Source organism: Lathamus discolor, chromosome 7 (assembly GCF_037157495.1).
Source record: "Lathamus discolor isolate bLatDis1 chromosome 7, bLatDis1.hap1, whole genome shotgun sequence".
NCBI lineage: Eukaryota > Metazoa > Chordata > Aves > Psittaciformes > Psittacidae > Lathamus > Lathamus discolor.
The window spans coordinates 5,093,169-5,112,346 of record NC_088890.1 but is presented as its reverse complement, the minus strand read 5'-3'; the positions used below and the strand labels follow the sequence as shown (position 1 = coordinate 5,112,346).

The 19,178-nt window shown below is 52.3% G+C and overlaps 1 protein-coding gene across 6 annotated transcripts in view; it reads right to left on the bottom strand.

Moving 5' to 3' along the window:
• Positions 1 to 19,178, bottom strand: part of CACNA2D2 (calcium voltage-gated channel auxiliary subunit alpha2delta 2) — a 234,988-nt gene that overhangs the window by 64,230 nt on the left and 151,580 nt on the right. The gene's annotated exons all lie outside the window — the stretch shown is intronic.

The following is a 19,178-nucleotide window of genomic DNA, read 5'->3' as shown; positions in this document are numbered from 1 at the left end:
GTGATGGCCTCTCAGCTCTGCTTTTTGTTTTTATAGGCCATAAAATGCAATTTTACAGGGGGAAAATAAGAAAGGCCCTTCTCCAAACTGGTCTCCAGAGGAGCAAGATGCAGCTCTGAGTCCCACCAGGTGCTGGCATGGTGACCCTGCTCTCTGGGCACACCTCCACCAAGCCCGGTGGAGCCATCTCCCTTGGCAGAAGAGTCATCACAACGGCATCCATTCAAGTGCACTGGTGTCAGCGGGAATACATTTGGCTCATAGCTTAAAAAGGCCAAGCAGACGACAGGAGTCACCTTAAAAGTCCTTGTAGAAAAATATACCCTGAAGCACAAAGCACTGCTCAAGGCAGAGCGCTTTATGGGGGGCAGCTCTGAGCGGAGACGTACGAAAGGGAGCCCAGTCATGTCCCTGTGCTCCTGTGAACAGTGGGAGCCCGATGCAGGCACCACTCCCAGCTCCCCACTGGGAGACACCCACTCCCCAGACACCAGCATCCCTCTGTCAGCTTCTGGTGGCCACTTGTGACCAGGTGCTGGAGGGGGACATGTATGAAGCATCTGCCAGTGGTCCATGTGTCTCCGGGTCCAACTGTGCAACCTGTGTTTGTGCAGGACATCATGATATCCTCCAAGGCTCACCTCCTAGAGTCTTAGCTCAGCACTTCAGCATGTAGCTCAGAATTAGCAATTGGGGTTTTGAGCCCTGTGCAACAGAAAGAGGCAGCGAGTCCAGCCTCTTGCTACTGTGGGGCTCAAAGATGTGAGCTCTGCTCGGGCTTTCTGTGACCTTTGTCAAGACATTTAATCTCCCTCTGTCCTAGCGGGCTTCCAACACGAGAGAACGACTGCCCTCCTGCAGGGAGTGCTGTAAGGCACAACAGGCAGAGAACAAGCTGAGATGAGAAAAGCAGCACCAATGAGGTTTTTAATTATAAGACGTTGACCCTAAAAATTAGAAGCCCAACAAAGAAGCCCAACCTGCAGTGTCAGCCAGACCATTGCACTTGAAGTTCCCCCTCTCTAAAGCTTAGAAAAATACAATATCATTTCAAAAGCATCACTAAAGACTACCTTGGCTTTTTCTTGCCTTATTCTGCCCTCCTTCCTTTTAACAGTGAAATCTGGGCTTTACTTTGGAAAACAAAACCATCTGATACAACATGCCCCCCCACCCCAACTGGTACAAACCCAGTGCAGACAAAACAGAAATACCCAGCAAAAGGCTCCTGTGGTGAAGGACTGATGTCAGAGACCCAAAGGATGCTCAGGCTGGCTCCACCAGTGAGACCCTAATCACAGCAGAAGGTTTCTGGCTTGGGTTGAGACAACACAATTGCTTTTTAATTTGCAAACTGTGCATATTTTCCTGATGCTGTTTATGCCGAGCTACAGACCGGTGCTCTGCCACTGACCACATAATTGCCGAAGAGTTAGCTCCTGTCTAGGGTCCTTTAACCTTGCTGTTTATATTCAGCAGCACAATGGTTTGAAGTCCAACTCGGAAGCACTTGAGGGGAATAAACTGGGAGAGGGGAGGGGGAGGGCTAGGCTCTACTGTTATGATTCTGCAAAGGTTTCTGTTTTCTTTCTTGTTATCCTAATAACCCTTTTATAGAGCACGTTGTTGGCAAAGCCCTCTGCTGAGGCAGCCGGTTCTGTGTAGGCACAAGACAATTTGCAAAAGCAATAAACTGACATTCAGCTGAAAAAGCCTGCTAGAAAGATGAGCCATCAGCAAATCCCCCTACACATGCATGGCCTTAAAGACACACTGGGTTTATATTGCAGCGAGAAGAAAATCAACCAAACCCCAAACAAGCAGCAGTGTACCGCAGCTCCCACCGCACCGGCACGCCGCAGGGGCAGGCACCCGCTCCGCTCCGGGGTGGCTTGGAGGGAGAGTGGCCTGGGGTCACTGACCACAGGCACCCGCTTCATGGGAGCTGCTTTGGAAGCTGCAATGAACCTGCCTGAAGACAGGCTGGCTGCCTGCCCCTGCAGCCCCTGGCAGTGTGGTTTTCCAGAATCAGCTTCCTTCCGTGCTGAGAAACCTTCAGGTTTGCAGCCCAGAGCTATCCACTGGAAATTCTCATTTATTCCGGGGTTGATGCTGTATGTGAACTTGAACAACCTTCCTCCCTCTGCACGTCTGCCCCTTGCTGTAGTTACAAGAACGACTCTATTTCCCCCAGCGTTTGGGCCCTGACTCACGCTTCACAGATGAAGCAGGGACAGGTACCCCGTTACCTCTCCCCTCCCTGGGAGCTGCCAGCCCATCACAGGGACGGCTGGAGAGGACAGGCTGCTGGGGTTCCCAGGGCAGCACACGACACGTGGCTGCTGAGCACAGGTTAGCACCAGAGACCTGTAGGACTGCATTTTGACCTCGCCATGCGGGGTCCCCTACAAGCTCCCTTAGATCCCACATGCTTTTTTCATGAGTACATCATGTCAGGAGTTCATGGTCACCCTACAACCAACAACCAGTTGGGTCAAGCCCTCATCTGCAGAAGGAGCTCTCCTGCTCACCATGTGCTGTGCTGCCCTTCTGCACTGCATTACCCTTCCATGCCAGCCTCTTCACGTCTGCCCAGTCCCCAAGGTTGTGGGGCTCCTTGGTGACAGCCTGGCGCTCCTCAACCTGCACAATACATGGGGCACCCCAGCAGATTTGACTAGCACATCCCCTTCTGCGTCCAGGCTGTTAACCCAAATAAGATTGACTTGGAGACTGGAGGACTGCACCAGTATCATCCCTCAGCCCTAACAGTTACATGCATCCTGATCCTCTCTGTAAGGACCTCATTGGTTTCAGAGTAAGCAAGCACAAAATTTAGCTTTGAAGGGTCTCTGGCTAGCCAAGGACACGGGCTCCAAAGAATAAGTCATCAGCTGAGGTGTAAAGAAGAGCGAAATTTATTGCATTTAGAGCCAGGCTGGCTGGAGAAATCAAGCCTGAGAAAATAGAGACATATTACCAGGGCAAAGCCTACCACCGAGTCTTAAGCCCATACTTTTCCAGACAGCTAATCCTGCTAACATTCAAACAGGAGCTGAGGGTTTTTAATGGCAGGGCTATTTATGGAGAGCTCATCTAATTCTTCATCACCTCTGTAAGGTCCTGGTGGAGGAAAGAGCCTCATAACTCAGAGGCCTGCTGGACACAAAAGGCAAACAGATGTCAATGTGAGTGGGAAGAAGACATGGGGAGCATCTGGTGGCACATCAGATGGCACCGCTTGCTCAGAGGGAGCAGGGTGGGCACACAGCAGGCAGCAGCAATGCTCTTTGGTGATATTATTTACAACCTGTAAACAGCTCCTGGCGCTTCACCTTCCCTCTCCAGTCCTCTGCACCAAGCCTTGTCCCACCTAACATCACCGGGGATCCTTGCACTGCACCCACCATTCTTCTCCAGGAATCGTTTCCACTCGTTGCAGACCTTCAGAGGCACCCAGGTAAGCCAGGTGAGGAGCACAGGGCTGGAAAACCTCACTGGGACTGCAGTGCTGCTGGGATGGGTGCTGGTGGCCGGGTTGTGCCCATGCCTGGTGGCCGCAGGACACTGGTCATTAATCAGGAAGCGAGCGGAGGAGCTGCAGAGCAGGTGGAGCAGCAGCTTGCAGCTCACTGGAGTCCTGGCAGCGCTGCTTGGTGCTCTGTCAACGCTCCCTCTGCTTAATCTTCTTTTCAGAAGAGCATCTTGTTTAAATGGGATGATTCTTACTAAGATCATTAACTCCTCCAGTGAGAGCTGACCTGACTTGACCTCCCTTTACCTTTACCCTGCTCTCTGCAGCCCCTTTCTGACAGGCCCACATTCCCCTTCATCCCACACTCCTCTCCTCATGCTCCATCACCACTGCTCAAAGCTGCCCAAGTCCTTACCTTACTTAGCTCCATACCCTCCCTCCATAGGGACCTGCCATGACCCATTTAAATCCCTTCTGGGGCTTCCCCCCTTCTTCCTCTTGCTTTCCTCCTCCTGCCTATCATCTTCCCAGGGAGGAGGGAGGTCCCACAGCACGGAGAATGAGCAGAGACAGATGAAAGACATGGGTACCACTGGTGTGGTCAGGAGGATGCAGCCCAGCTCCCCAGCATCCTTCAGCCTGTTAACCCCAAGTGCCTCTGCAGGCCTCAGCTCCCCAGCCTGCTGATGGCCCACCTTGGTGCAAGCTTTTTGCCATCACCCTCTAAAAGCACCCTGCTACTGAAGGAAGACCATTGCATCCTCGCTCATGTAAGCAAGGGGGTTTGCTGCACCAGCTGTTGTCCAGCTACCAGTGAAGCCTTTATTTCCAATAAATATATATCTATATATATCTATAAATATAGATAAATAATACAAATAAATATTATAAATAAATAAATATAAATAATATAAATAAAAAATACAAATAAAATAGAGAAACCAAATCCCTCCTCTCACTGCCACACTTGCACACCCTCTCCCCACACGCTTCTTAGAATAAGGGCATCTTCTTTCTGAAGCAAAGACTTCAGGGGACTGGGGGGGCTGAGATTTTTTTACATGCTGCACGTCCCTTTTATGTAAAAAACGCTTTATGCAGCTGTCAGAAACCAAAATGAGAATTTTGTATTTTTTTAGCCATCTTTGAAATAAGGATGCAATGTGGGATCAATTTTTTATGGCAGTAAAGTAAAGGGGGGAAAATAGCAGCAATTTTCTCTTTTGAACATGGCCTGTTTAATGGCATGGATGTCACGGTGCAGCTTTATCCAGAGAGAGGGAGAAAAAGGCACAAAATGGTACTGTGGTCAATCAAAGACTTCTACACTACAATCTGCTTCTCCATCTCTCCTACAGCCAGCTGAGATTTCCATCACTTCTCCTCTCAGCCTTTCTTCCCGTCTCCCCCCCTCCGCAGCCCTGACAGAAGTTAAAATAAAGCACTAAGTGCCCAGATCCAACATCCCCTCTGTGGAAAACACCGGCACGCCAGGCACAGCCCCTCCTCAGGAATCACACACCCATGCAGCACCTCGGGAACGTGCCAGCTGCACGCAGGGAGCCGGGGAAAAGCTGCTGCTCCAGAGCGGCGTTCCAGTCCCCGTGATACCATGTGAGCACGAAAACCCATTTCATTACAGCACTAACAAACCCGCACCTGCTATGCTTAATCGCACAGTGCATCCATCGCTGTGCTCCCTTCCCGCAAGGGCAGAGCAGGGGGCTCAGCTTGAGCCTCTCCCCCATGGGATTTGCAGCCTTTTTGCCCATGCCCATGGCTGAATTCAGGACTCAGCATGGACTTGCTGCATTTTCCCTGTCTCTTCTTGCTCTTCCTTTACTGCAAGCAGCCTTGACAATGCCTACTGCCCTCCCCAGCTCGGTTCTGCTGGGACAAAGAGGGACATAAGCCCTGGGCACATGTTTCAAGCCACATCCCCAGAGGTGCTGCTGGCAGCACCCACCCCCAGGCATCCAGTGTAAGAGGCAGCTCCACTCCATCCTTCAGCCTCCTCCAGAGACATCCCTGCCATATCCTCCCATGGAGCAGGGGGCTCAGGCCCCATTTCTCTGGAGCCAGGCAGGCAGGAGGTTGCACCCCATGGAAGTTAAGCAGGGACAGATGCAAGACGTGGTACCACTGGTGTGGTCAGGAGGATGCAGGCTCCACGCCTTGCCCTCCCTAACACAAGCCTATCCTGGTCGGCCCTGGGGACAGTCTGGGGAGGAGGTGACCCATAGGCACCAGTGCTGCCAGCACAAGAAGCTGCTCCAGGGAGTTTGGGGTGAGCTCGTGCTTGCAGGAGCTCTGCCTACGCCAAAATACTGCTACACCAGACAGCAGCAGCGGGGATGCTCCAGGCAGCAGGGCCGGGGGAAGCCTGGCTGGACAGAGCAGTGTGCCAGAGCTTGGCTCATCCTTCATCCACACAGTGGCAAAGGGAGCCAGGGCAGGGGATGAGAGATGAAGCCCCCTGAAGAAAGCCCTGCCAGGTCCTGGCCTCTTTGACACCCTCCTGCATGACTCCACAGCAGCACACAGGGCTGCAGAGCTTGCCTGGCTCCTGCCTTCAGCAGGGCCAGGCACTGGTGCCCCATGGAGCAGCAGTAGCAGAGGCTCTCCAGGCCCATGGCTGGAGGAAACTGGCAGAGAGATTTATTTCATGCCCTGTCAGCTTGTTTCGGTCCCATTTTTAGGATGCTTTGTTGTTTGCAAAGATTGTTGCACAAAACGTTGTAGGGACTAAACCACACGCAGGACTGCACCGCTTCTCAGTTTCATGTCAAACCATGATGTGCTTGCGTCCCCTCCCATGCAGAGGCCCAGGCACAAGCACGCCTGGTTTCAGCAGGCAGCACAGAGTAACCAGCCAGGATCCAGCCCAGCAAAGGCTGGGCACAAACAGTGCTGGGAAGGAGCAAGAATGCCCCTTGTTTTGATTATTTCAGCCCTAATTAGACAACCATTGGAGGCTTGGAGCCAACTTCCTGATTCCAGCTTCCCTGAGGCTCAGCAGTGCTGCGGTCTGGGTTTGGCTTCAGAGCCAGAGGCAGTTTAATTCTCACCATTAACAGCACAGGGAGGGACTTTGCTGTGGCCCGTGCTAATCCCTGCTGTAATCAGCTGTGAACAGGGAGGACACACAGACCTCTGGCTTTGAACACAACCAACCTTCAAATGTCAAACACCTCCGCGTACCATGTTCTGCTCTTGATGTCGGGGCTGGGTTGGACGCAGGGACACTGGGACAGTGGCTGTGGAGGTACCAGGTCCTCTTGGGGTCCTCAGCCCTCGCTCTTCCCACACACAGCCACAGTGGAGACTTCCACCAGAGAGCAAAGCTCTGAGCAACGACACTGCCATGCACAGCAAGGAAGCTCCATGAGTTTTGTATCATTCACCATCAGCTTCGCTTGACCCATGGGAACACCGAGCACAGAGGGGTGAAGTTACCTGCCTGAGCCCAGACAGCGAGTCAAAGGCAAAATGAAGAGATGCAGCCTGACCCCACTTGGAACATGAATCCCACACCCGCCTCAGGCACCGCATTGTGCTAAGGGTTAAACCAGTAAAAACACCAGAGAGCGAAGCAAGGGGACAAGTCCCTGTGGGAAGGCAAAGCGTGGTCTGAAGGACAAGATGCAGCGCAGCTCGTTGCAGGCACTTCCACTGAAGCTCCAGGACAGGGATGGGCCGTGATTAGGCTCTGGCTAAGCAGCAGGATCAGGGCAGCACAGCCTGTGTAGCTGTGTTCATGGACAAAGCCATCCAGGGCTGACCTCTGCAGGGATCCGCATCCCACCGGCGGCACCGTGAGCACCGCTGCAGAGCCACCCCAAGGAGCTGCAGCTGCCTGGCTCTGTCCTTGCCACGCTCCACTCTGCTGAAGGCTTCTCCATCTCCAAGGGCACGGGAAGGACACAGGAGCTGCCAGGCTCTCAGCGCGCAGCAGAGGGATGTGAGGGTGTCAGGGCAGTCACAGGGAAAGGGGCTGCTCCCGGCAGAGACCCCAGGGCAAGAAAGGCTCCAAAAACGCATGTGCTTCCTGGGTGCAAACCCTGCTGCTGCCCACACCGACCTGTGGGACCCCTGGGCACAGTTACCACCCCAGAGTGCCCGTGCAGCCCTGGGCTTCAGTCTCCCTGTACTGGAGCACGCTGGGCACTGAAGGGTCCCAACAGTGTTTGGTACCCTGCAAAGGAAGGGCACAGAAACAGCTCTGATGCAGGGAGGAGTATAACCCAGTGACGTTTCTGCCTGCAAGCTGCTGCTCTGGGAGCTGCTCGCACAGCTTTCCATGTAGAGCCCTCATCTAAAGCAGCCACAGCCGTACCCTCACGGCCCAGCTAGCACGGCAAGCTCTCCGTGTGCCCCAGCGCCGGGTCTCGCCCAGGGCCCACCGTGCCGCTGTTTGCCAAGTGCTGTTTACAGAGGCTCACCTCTGTCTGCAGCTCTGCTCCGCTCCGGGAGGATGGGCTCGCAAATAATTCAAGTTAACGGGCTCGTGGCTCCTGTTCGCTGCTTCTGTGCATCTTAAACCTTCCCCCCGGAGCATGTGGGGAGGGAGGAAGGGGAGCAGCACCCTCCCAGACGTACTGCCGTGACCTGAAGCACAAGGCCAGGGCGCTGGATGCAGGGTGAGCAGGGCACACGGGCAGGGGAGAGCACCACAACAGGCAGTGAGGCTGGGGCAAAACTGGTCCCAGGCATGGCCAGCTCAGGCTGTTGCCCTGAGGTACCGCAAACATGCTGCTGGCACCAAGGTTACAGCAGGGAGGGCACCCACACAAGGCAGAGCCCTGTGAGCCCTGTGACAGCACCACTGTATCACAGCATGGATGAGGTGGCTGAGAAGCACAAGTCTGGTCTGAGGGCCATGGAACTAAAACCTGCACAAGAGGAGATGCTTCCAGGCACCTTTTACAGCAGCTGCAGGGCTTTGCCCATGGGCTAAATGCCCTTACAAATTGGGAGCACCGACTGGTGCTGCACATAACACAGGCATGCTTGCCAGCACTGCCTGAAGCCAGTGGCACCCGGGAACCGGGGAGAGCAGGGCAGGGATGGAGGCTGGAATAGGGCGATTTCCCCCCCCACACCCTCTCCTCAGGGACAGGAACCAGTAACAGCCACACTGACAAACCCTGCAGGAGCCACCAGGGACACAGTGCTGAGGCTGGGCTGGTAGCCACAGTCAGAAGCCATTAGCAGGAAGGCAACAGTGTCCATCACCCAGGGCCTTTGGGCGCTGGTGGCACCCACTACCTGCTGACAGCCACATCCTGCTCCTCCCGCAGCACCGAGCTTTGGAGCAATTAGCAATTCTGAACTACAGAACATTGTCCCGGTGGGATAATAAACTGCAACATCTGTCAGAGAGCTAGTGCCTATTAAATCGCCAAGAGAAACATTTTTCTTCTCATTCAATTCACAGCTAAATCGAAAACAACCCCAGAAAGTATCCAGTGGCACCGGCTCACCATCCATCTCTGCAAGCGTGCAAGCTGTTTGCCAGTGCAGGAAAAGCATCCCGGCCATGCAGTGATCACTCACTCAAATTAACAAATCATGTTATTTAGATATGAAAAGAAGCTGTAATTGACTGATGGTACACTCCCATATGTCACTGTATGCTGGGGAAGAAGTAAAATACTCAATGCAATCACCCCCTTGGAGTATGCACTTGTGGGAGCTTTGGGAGAGAAACCAGCCAGGGGAAGTGGCTGCAGGGGCCAAGCTGTTGATGGGGGGGGGCTGTGGATGCCTGGCCCCTCTGCACCAAAACCACTGCCAGAACACAGAGGAAGGTGATGGTTTCCTGCCCTTCTAGCCCCAGTGGCAAGGACCACCCAGGACAAGCTGCAGTACCATAGGGGAGACCCTTGATACAGCACAGCATCAGACGGGAAAAAAAGGAAGGCACCCTTAATTTCATAGAACACATGATGTAGAAATTGTGGTTGGGGAGTGAGCTCCTACCTGCTCTAAAATCAAACCTTCCTTCTGACCATGACCTGGGAGTTTTCTGCTTGAACAGTTGATGGAGGGGATCATCACGACATGCTCGGAGCTGGACAACGCTCCCATCTCACCTGAGTTAACTCAGAGCATAAATACAAAAGGCCACATTTGGAGGCGTCAGAATAACTCAGTCTCAGGGATGCTTACTGAAAACTAAAGTCAGTGCATTCCCAGCATGTTTCCTAGCCTGCTTCCCATGTCACTGGGAAAACCCACCGGCACATCAGAAGTGAAGTAGTGAGGCAAGGTGCTCAGAGCAGCCTCCCAGGGAAGCACCCAGGAAAAGCCCAGCATCCTCAAGCTACTGGTCCACTGGGGATGGATGCCCTGCAGCAGCATGTGCCAGGGGCCCCCACGTGTGGGACAGGACAGCCAGCCAGCCCCAAAGTACAGCAGTGTCAGACTGGCCCTTTGACAAGAGCAAAGCAAATCTTGGTGCTTCCTCAATGACATTTGCCTCGTGAAGGCTGTTATACTTGAACGCTCCACCCAACGAACAAAGCAAAACCCTGGTCTCTCTGCCACACCTGGGAAGAGTTAACAAAGCTTCTTCTCTTCAAAATTGCTGCCCAGGGTCCACTTGCCACCTCCTCACATCAACCTCACAGCCCACTGGGGTGTACAGTGCCTGAAATCCCTGCTGCCACCACAGCCCCCAGGCTCTCCCTGCTCCCCTGGGCATGGGCTGGATTCACAGCACAGGGAACACAGCACTGCCAATCCCAAACAGCAAGTGGTGCTGCTGACAACAATCCCTGCAGGATTCTGCAGGCCAAGGAGGCATCTCACCTTCCTGCTCCACGACGCACCGAGAGCCATAAATACCATTATAGCTGACACACGATGCAACATTGCATAGAGAATCCTCCAAACCGATCTGAGGGATGGTTTGCTGACAATATGCCTGAATTAGAAACAAATAGCAAAGAGAAGGCGATGGAGAGCCGTCCACCTTTATTCATGTTGTCAGCAACAGTTTTGCCAACCATGCATAATGCCGGGTGAGATTTCTCTCCTTCCCAAAATGTCAAAATCGTTCTGACTGTGCGGTCAGAAGCATTCCATCAGCAGAGGAGAGCTGCCTCCAAACCTGCCAGCCTGGGACAGCAGCAGAGAGCACAGTCTGGGCTGACCCTGCAGCTACACAGCACTGGAGATGGGCAGAGTGAGCGGGAAGTGCTTGCTGCATTCCTCCCCATCCCTGTGATCCGCAGGGACAGCTGGATTCCAAACAGAGGAAGGATGCAAGAAGGGGAATCCTTTCTGACTCTTTGAGCAGAATGGGAGGGGAAAAGTCATAGGCCAGTGGGGCCAGAAGGGTCTGAGATGCTCTGCAGTGAGCCACTGCCCTCTCTCACAAACCTCCACTAGTGCCCAACCACAGCCAGCTGCAGACATGCTGGGAGCAGTGCATGAGATGAGAATTTGCCTGATGGTGAAAACCACCCCAGACTCTCATTCATATGCGTGATGGGGAACAGGGAAAGGCAGGGGAAGTGAGTGCTTGGGTTTGGCTCCACTTCCTCCTTTGAAATCCAGTTGAAAGGGAAGGTACAGGCTTGAGGCAGGAGTTAATGGATGGTATTCCTTGGCCTGTGTTAGGCAGCACATCAGAGCTGATGGCTGCAACTGTACCTCCTGGCCTTCATGTCTACAAACCTCAGAGAACCAGCTAAGAGGGAGAACCTGTTTCCTGAACACTGCTCCTCAAGGTTAAAGAGGGATGGAGGGATGCTGAGCACAGGATGGGGATGGTTTCTGTGGTGGCTTTATGGGCCAGCAGCACACGGCAGTATGGAGAGGAGAAGAAGCCATAAAGAATACACATGGCCCTGTCCAGCCCCAGGATTTCTGAGGGTTCAGAGCCATGCTGTGACCACAGCACCCCAGGGGTAACTGCAGCTCTGGTCCTGGGTTTGATGCTCTGCACACCCCTAACCAAACTCCAGCGTAACAGCTGCATCTCTCCTGCTTGCTTGCCTAGAAACCCTGGAGATTAATGACCAGAAGAAGGAGCCTATCTGAGAGATAAAAGCATTATGTTAAAAGCATGACAGCAATTATGTCAGTATTAGTCACAAAACACTGCACACTTGAAGAGATTTTAAGTTGCGTTCCCTGTTTATTTGCTTTGCTTTCCCCTCCCTCCCTCTCTCCCAGCTTTGTTATTCCTGTGCTCCCTGGAACGGCAGTGGCATGGCGGCAGTGACAATCTGGCCAAGCACTGAGCAGGGTGTCAGGGTCAAAAACACTGACTGGCCACCAACAGCAGATGCTAACACAGTATTTCTCATTCCCCACCTCTCTCAGTGACTCTCCTTCATGTGAAGGTCACAGCCCAACACGCCTTCACAAAGCAGGAAAACAGGAACATGAACGACCTTTTTGCCCGGAGATGCAGCCTGTGCCTTCCAGTGGCGCTGGATGCTGCCCTGGTGACAAACAGAGCTCCAGTAACCACCTACAGCTCCTCAAGTGATGCCTCCTGCCCAGAGATACCCTCTGGGAGCTCAACTCCCTCCACACCTCTATCTTCCTATGCCTGTAAACCTCATACCCATCTGGGGCCAGGATTTTAGGGACACCAGCCATCCTTGCCCCAGCAGGACTCACAGCCATGCCAACATGATGCCACACTGCTGTCCCAGCCCTGTGTTGGCTGCGGTCATCTCTCCAGTGCTTAGCTCCTCTACACTGCAGACTACCAACCACCTCTCCATTGGTGCACCATGTGCAGATGTCCCCAACAGAGCAGGGTGAAGCCACCCAGAGAAGAGATGCACCAGTTTCAATCAGTCCAGTAGCATCTCCCCAGGCACTGGGGATGCCCAGGCAAAGTCCTATGGTCACACTCATTGCCCACTGATGCTCTCATATCCTCCTGACCTCCAGCACCCTGTGGTGCAGAGATGCAGCTCATCAGCACCAGCAATGCTCTCAATTGTATCTTCCTCTTACAAATTTTCCTAATTACTTCTGGAAGCTTCCTAAACTCATCTGGCAGCCCATTCTTACTGTTCTCCTTCCTCCTGCCATAGGGGAGCTGCTGTGTGTTTGCTCTGCTCCTGCCATCTATTCATTTCATTTGATGCCCCAGCAGCTGATTAACAGAAACAAAGCACAGCCATTTCCTACTGACCTCATAGCACCCAGCCCTGTCTGCACACCACAGTGTGTGCTGCTGCAGTCCCCTGGCCACCCCTCCACAGCTGCTGAGCGGCCAAGCCTCACAGGGATGCCCATCACCCGTGTCACCCTGCCCTGTTCCTGCTCTTTGCAGCAGGGAATAGGAGCTGCACACATCCCATGCAGACACACGTCAGATTGATGCAACAGCTCATAACTGCGCTCTGGGCTTCATTTTCTCTTTGTTTCCTAAATATTCATTACATTCAACCTGCTTTTTTGACCGCTGCAGAGTACTGAGTCAATATTTTCATGGAAGTCTTTATCCTAGCTCCCAGCCACAGCTCCTCACCAGCCACAGCCAGGCACTGCTTATGGATGTGAGGATCATTCCTCTGCGTGTATCACTCGGCCTTCACTGGTGCTGGATTTTGCCTGCTGCTTTACCAGGCAGCCGCTCGCTACCTGAAGTCCTTCGCAACTGTTTGCACTTGACTTATTCAGGACAAGCCAGGAGCACCAGGCACCTCTGGCACCATGTTCTCAGCCTCCTTTCCCAGACTATACACAAAGACACTGAACAGCACTGATCCTACAGGGAACTCAACAGCACCAAGAAAACATACTCCATGCCTTTTAATCTCTCATTTACCCAATTATCCACCATCCCTCTTACTCCAAAGCAGGTTAATTCTTTAAAAGCCTTGCTGAGGGACCATAACACAGTGCTCTTGACAACCCAAGCATCCCCCGTTTGTTTTGCTTACAAATGCTTTGCAACCCTGTCCTTGCTGTACCCCACCTGCACACCTCTGCTGATGTGTCTGTCTGCAGCTGCCCTGCACAGCAGGTGGGGATATTGCTTCCCTGGTGTCTCCAGCTCTGCTCCAAGGCAAAGACACCTCCACCATGGACACACATCACCAGTGACACAGAAAATTCAGGACAGAAAGGAAGGGAGAGATAAACCTCCAACAATGAGGTTTTGGGGTGCTGCAAGCGTGACCCCCTCCAGTCCTTTAAACAACCCCAGATGAGATCAAGGGGGTGAGACAGCAGTGAAGCAGAGGCACCCAACATCCCATCGCTGCTCTGCAGCAGGCAGGGACCGCCGGCGCCTGCGCGAGGATTTGCTGTCCACACGTTTGCTCCTGTCAGGGATCTCCAAGGTGACAGTGACTTTAGGTGAAAGCAGCCATCGGGTCTCACGGCAGCCCCCGATGTCAGAGCAGGAAGCAGGAACTCGATGGGAGCCAGCCCTCATGCCTTCAAAGAAGCTGCCGGGCTCATTTCGCTGCTTGCTCTTCTATGCCAGCTAATTACTGGATTGTCAGGAACACTGATGCATGCTCCACTCACAGCAATTCAATTGTCCGCTCTGCTCTGTACGCCTTATCAATACACATGCAGCTAGGTTTTCCCTCAGATCTCACAGAGGTGCAAAGAGCTGCCGACGGGAGATGGATTTCGCTCCCGTCTACCACGCAGGCAAACAGTGCAGCCAAAAAGCCAATGTCAGGAGGAGCCATTGAGAAGCTCTGCTTGGATTTCTGAGGGCTGCTGCAGAGACAGGAGGCAAGACGGAGAAACGCACTTCAGGGAGAGGACAGGCAGCAGGAGGAAAGCCAAAGGCAAACAGCAGAAGGCCTTGGTGAGGGGTATTTTGAAGCAGAGAAGTCAATTTGCAAAGACAGAAAAGAGAAAAATGCCTTTGCAGCAGCCTGACAAGAGACTGACTCTGAGGATGATGGCTTGGAAACCTGGGAGAGAAGCATGAGAAAGGCATGGGGAGGAAATGTCAAACACAGGCAGGTGAAACAGAACATGGACACGCAGACAGTGCCTGAAGATAAACTGCAGTAAGAGAAGGTGATGGTGAAAACCATCTATGATCAGAAGTTGTGGCAATGTTGTAGAGAAGGAAGGAGGTGGCAGAAACAACAGAAACAAGTGAGAGGAGCGAGAAAGCAAAGCCCCATTGCATGGGCACTGGAGAGGGCAGGGACACGCTGCTGCAGAGGGGTTATCAGTCATGGATGGAGAGGCTCACCCTTGTGTGCCTGCAGCAGTCATCATCACACGTGCTTCCAGGGAAGAGGTGGTGGCCTGTGCAGTGCCAGGCAGCTCATCCCCAAGGGGTCCAGCACTCAGTGCCCCCACATGCCAGAGGAGACCCGGGGCTCAGCAGCATGGCAATGCAAACCAGACACTTGCAGCACCTCACCTGCTTCCCAGCTGCTGCTTTGGCAAAGCCCCAGAGGTCTACCACTGCACAGATGATGGAGGCTGCTATAAAGGCAGCTCTCGATAAACCCACTTGTCCAGCACTCATCACTTGCACCTGGGAATGCTGGTGCACACGTCCTTAGCCAGCACTCCAGGCATTACCACATCATTAGAGACTTCCCTACTACATCAAAATTGCCCTTACCCACCAGAGTGCAGCACAAGGTCAGGGTCAGCAACTGAACTTCACTGATGTTTGGAGCCGAGTGTGATGAATCAAACATGTGATGTGCTTTCAGGGCAAGGCTTGGCTACAGCAGAGTTTCACAGCTCTCCACGCAGAGCTCGGTGTTTGTCAAGCTCACAGTCACCGACTGTAGCAGCATGGTTCGCAGCATGCCACGTGCATCCCATAAGAACATAAACCCAGAGCTTTGCATTTTGTATAATTCCTCCCAGAACTCAAACGCCTGGAAAGTCTTGACATGAAATACATACAAAACGGGAGCAAAGAGTCACCTAAGAAACATTCTTAATTTATGAACTGTCAGACACAAATGTCTCAGAATTAAAAGATAAGGGGGTTTAGAAGATAAAGGGCTCTGCATCTGACACCCTCTGCAGCCTGGAAGTATCCATATGATTCCTTTCTGAAATACAGATTTTTCCTATCGCGCCAGAACGTGGGAGAGATGGTTGGAAGGCACAGACAGATGTGCTCCAAGCCAGAAGACAGATGTGCTCCCAGACAGAAGTATGGCAACAGTTTACAACTGCAGTACTTATTTAAAAGGCAGCAATGCATTATCCCTTGAGGGGAAAAAGAAAAGGATTTAAATAGCTTAAAAAAACCAAAGAGGATGATTAATTAAAGTTGCTATTTCTAGGAAGGACCTGCCCGAGCAGATGCGCTCTTGTCCTTCCCTGGGGATGGTTTACAGAAACACAGCCCTGTGGCTCCTCATGCCCCAGAGCCTCAACTCGCAATGGCTCTATGTTCACTGTTTCATTCCAAGTTGTTGGTTAATGTGTGGCTAGGACCCTGTGTGACCTTGCAGAGGTGACTGCCCAGAGGGGGGCTGTGGTCCCAGGCTGCTGCTGCCGCTGTTCAGGGCTGGGTCAGCAGCCGCCTTCATTTCAATTGAGAGCAGCAGAGGAGCTCTTGTGGAGCAGGAGTTTGAAAGTTTGAAAGACATTTCAGAGAGGAACAACCCCTCTCCTGGGTTTAGGGGGTGAAGGCAGCACTGGCTGGCACCCAGCCCTGTGCTGGAGAGGAAGGTCAGTGTGGAACAAGTCTACCTCCAGCCTGGCTGAGGAGCTGTACGAGGAAATAGTATCAGAGCTTTAATGGGCAGCAACCACAGTGGGAACAAAACCAGCAATTGGCGATCTATTAAAAACATCAAAACAAGCAAAAAACCCCAAAACAAGCAAAAAACCCCAGTGCGCGTTTCCTGCTTGCAGTCACCCTTTCTGGCCTCCTGCAGGGATGGTAACATGGTCCTTCAGAGGTGGCACACGTGGCAGCAGTTACAGGTACTGTACAAACTGTCACTGAAGTGGGATTACTGCTGCCTCCTCCAGCAGCTTCTTTGCTTCCCTCTCTCCCTCACCCTCCTTCTGCTCCAAAAGTAAGGGGGGGGAGAATGACAGATGCAATATTTTACAAAATGAGATAATTATATAGCAGCCACATGGGGAGATTAGATTAGCAAGAGATTTCAATGCAAGGATATTTAATAAGAACGAGACACAGGTACACGGAAATGCAGACAGCAAAAGGTCATCATCATCATCACCACGCTGAGATTATGAAACAAAACGCTCATGACCTACACGGGCTTTGATGTTCACTGCAGTAATTCTATTGTTATTGCAACACAAATAGGATTATTCTGAACAGGAGATGGATAGCTGCACACAGCCAAGAATTAAAAACTCACGCTACAGTGACTACAGCCAAGTAGTTCAGGTGCAGGGCAGAAACTCCATCCTGTTTCCAGCCTGTAAGATCTGCATGCTGTGTTGCTGGTACACCCCACTGTCTAAGTTGGGTCAGAGCATCCTCAGGAGGACATGTGCTCTGCCGCCAGCACAGCGAGTCCTTGCCTAGGCCTTCATTTGTCAACACCTCGGCCTTTGTTAGACCAACGCAGATCCATCTTTATGGATTACCATCTCCTGCCTGTTGAAAAATTCCTTCCGTGTTATCTTAAGCACGAGGGGGAGCAGGGAGGGGGCCAGACGAGTCCCTCCTGGCAGCGTGGCAGAGCTGACATGACAGTCGAGCGCTCAGAGGGATCTGATACAGACACAGAGATGTATCACACAGATGAAGCGATAATTTCACAGCGATTAAGCCACACTCTGTAGGAGCCTTCATTAAAGTCTGCTGGGGAGAAGCAGCAAGACCTCTTCTTTTATTTTTTCCCTTAAAACAGCAGATATTAACTCTCCGAGCATGGCCCCAGATGTGTTTTAAAGAGAGACCTTCCCCACAGGAATATCTCACACCCTTTGCCAGTCACCGGCTGTCCTCACACTGCAAGCCCTGTGTCTGCCATGGATGCTGAGCTGTGACCTGGGTAAGCCTCCAAGGGCATGGCCCTGCTGAGAAGCTGGGTATGGCTTCACAAAGCCACAGGGACCATGAGGAGGGAGGAGTCTGGACAGAGATGCTGATCCTCAGAGTTGCAGGACTCAGAGCAGCTGATTCCATTCTCTCTGCTGTGGGTCCCCAGGCAAGAAACCTAATTATTTGCTTGCAGCTCCAAGTTTTACTGGTGCTGCCCACACTGTACTGCCCTGGATATAAAAGCTTAATTCTCAGTAGCTACTTAAAAGCAGGCAGAAATAACCCTCCTGTGCGAGGCTGCTGCTCACCAGTGCTGCCTCAGCAAGCTTCACCCTGGGAAAATGGCACCGTTTGATTGACACCACAGAAACACCCATTGCAACGTGTTTTAAACAAAAACATCTGCACGCACTTGTACAGCACAAGGCAGAGAGAGGAGCCCCCTGCTCTCGGCAAGCACAGCAAGCAGGGCTGGCCCTGCCACCCAGCCACCCGCACCCAGGCCCCTCAGCACAAGGACCTGCTGTGACAGTCTCACAGGACCAAAGAAACAGCTCTATGCCGTGCTCCACGCAGGTCCTGGACCTCGGCATGGTGATGGCTACTCCCGTGCTCATGTCCATAGGGAAGAGGGTAAATCCTCCTCTGGAGGGACAGAAGGAATAGGGACAGCAACCCTGCTGCCAACCCTGCTGCCTAGGTGGACATGGCAAGGTCAGAGCTGATGTCAGAAATCATGTGGCTTGATGTGCTCCCAGAGGAACGATGGTGATGCACACACCTCTGTGCCAGCAAAACACCAGGAGCTTGAGCTTTCCCACCTCCCCACCCAGGGGCCAAGTGGTCCAGTGTTAAGCTCATCCCACCAGCAAGTCAGCGCATGGTACTCAGCCCATGAGATCAAACCCATGTCTCCCCAGGGCAGGGACAGGCATGTTATATGTACAGGCACTACCTTCTCTCCATCAGCTCATCCTTCAGGGTGGCTGGCAGCAAGACAGCTACCACGGCAGGCAGGGAGCTCCAAGCAGGCAGGATGAACCCAAGATCTTACAGTTACATCCCAAGAAATCAGAGACTCAGAATACAGAGACACAGTTAAATGCAGGCACGTTCATCTTCTACAAGACAAATTGCTTTCTATAATCTGGAATTATTTCTCCTGGGCTTTTTAAAGACTTCTCAAACATTAGGACAGCCAGGAGCACAGATGAACTATTTAGCTTCCTTGATAGGAAAATATTCCCTTCACGCAGTTGGCATGACTTACGAGAAACCCAACGGGAAAATCTGTGCCATCTTCACACAGAGATGCATAGAAATGATTAATCTAAAGTTAACTGTGATTGATTGTCCCATCCCAGGCAAAAGTGCCCAAACCCAGATAACCGCACTGCATCCAAAGCTGAGTGAAACAGCTTCCTAAAAACGCCTGCACCTTCATCAGCTCTGCCCATCACTGGGGCCCAAACCCTAGCAGGATGATCTCCTAATTAAAATGATGGGACTTGGGAGTCCAGGAGCTAATTCACTGCTCTGCTCTTGTCCCCCTGGGTAATGCATCAAATCACCCAGTTCTTCTTCTCCACAGAGGGAAAGCAACTGTCCCCTCTTCCTTGTGTTCCTGTGCCTTCTTTACTGCCGCATCTGCATACTCCATTTCAGATGTGGCTTTGTATTCAATACTTCATCACAACTTTACACTGGGCTGAGAAATTTTGTCTTTTTTAACTTTTTAAGCTGTGTCAAAAG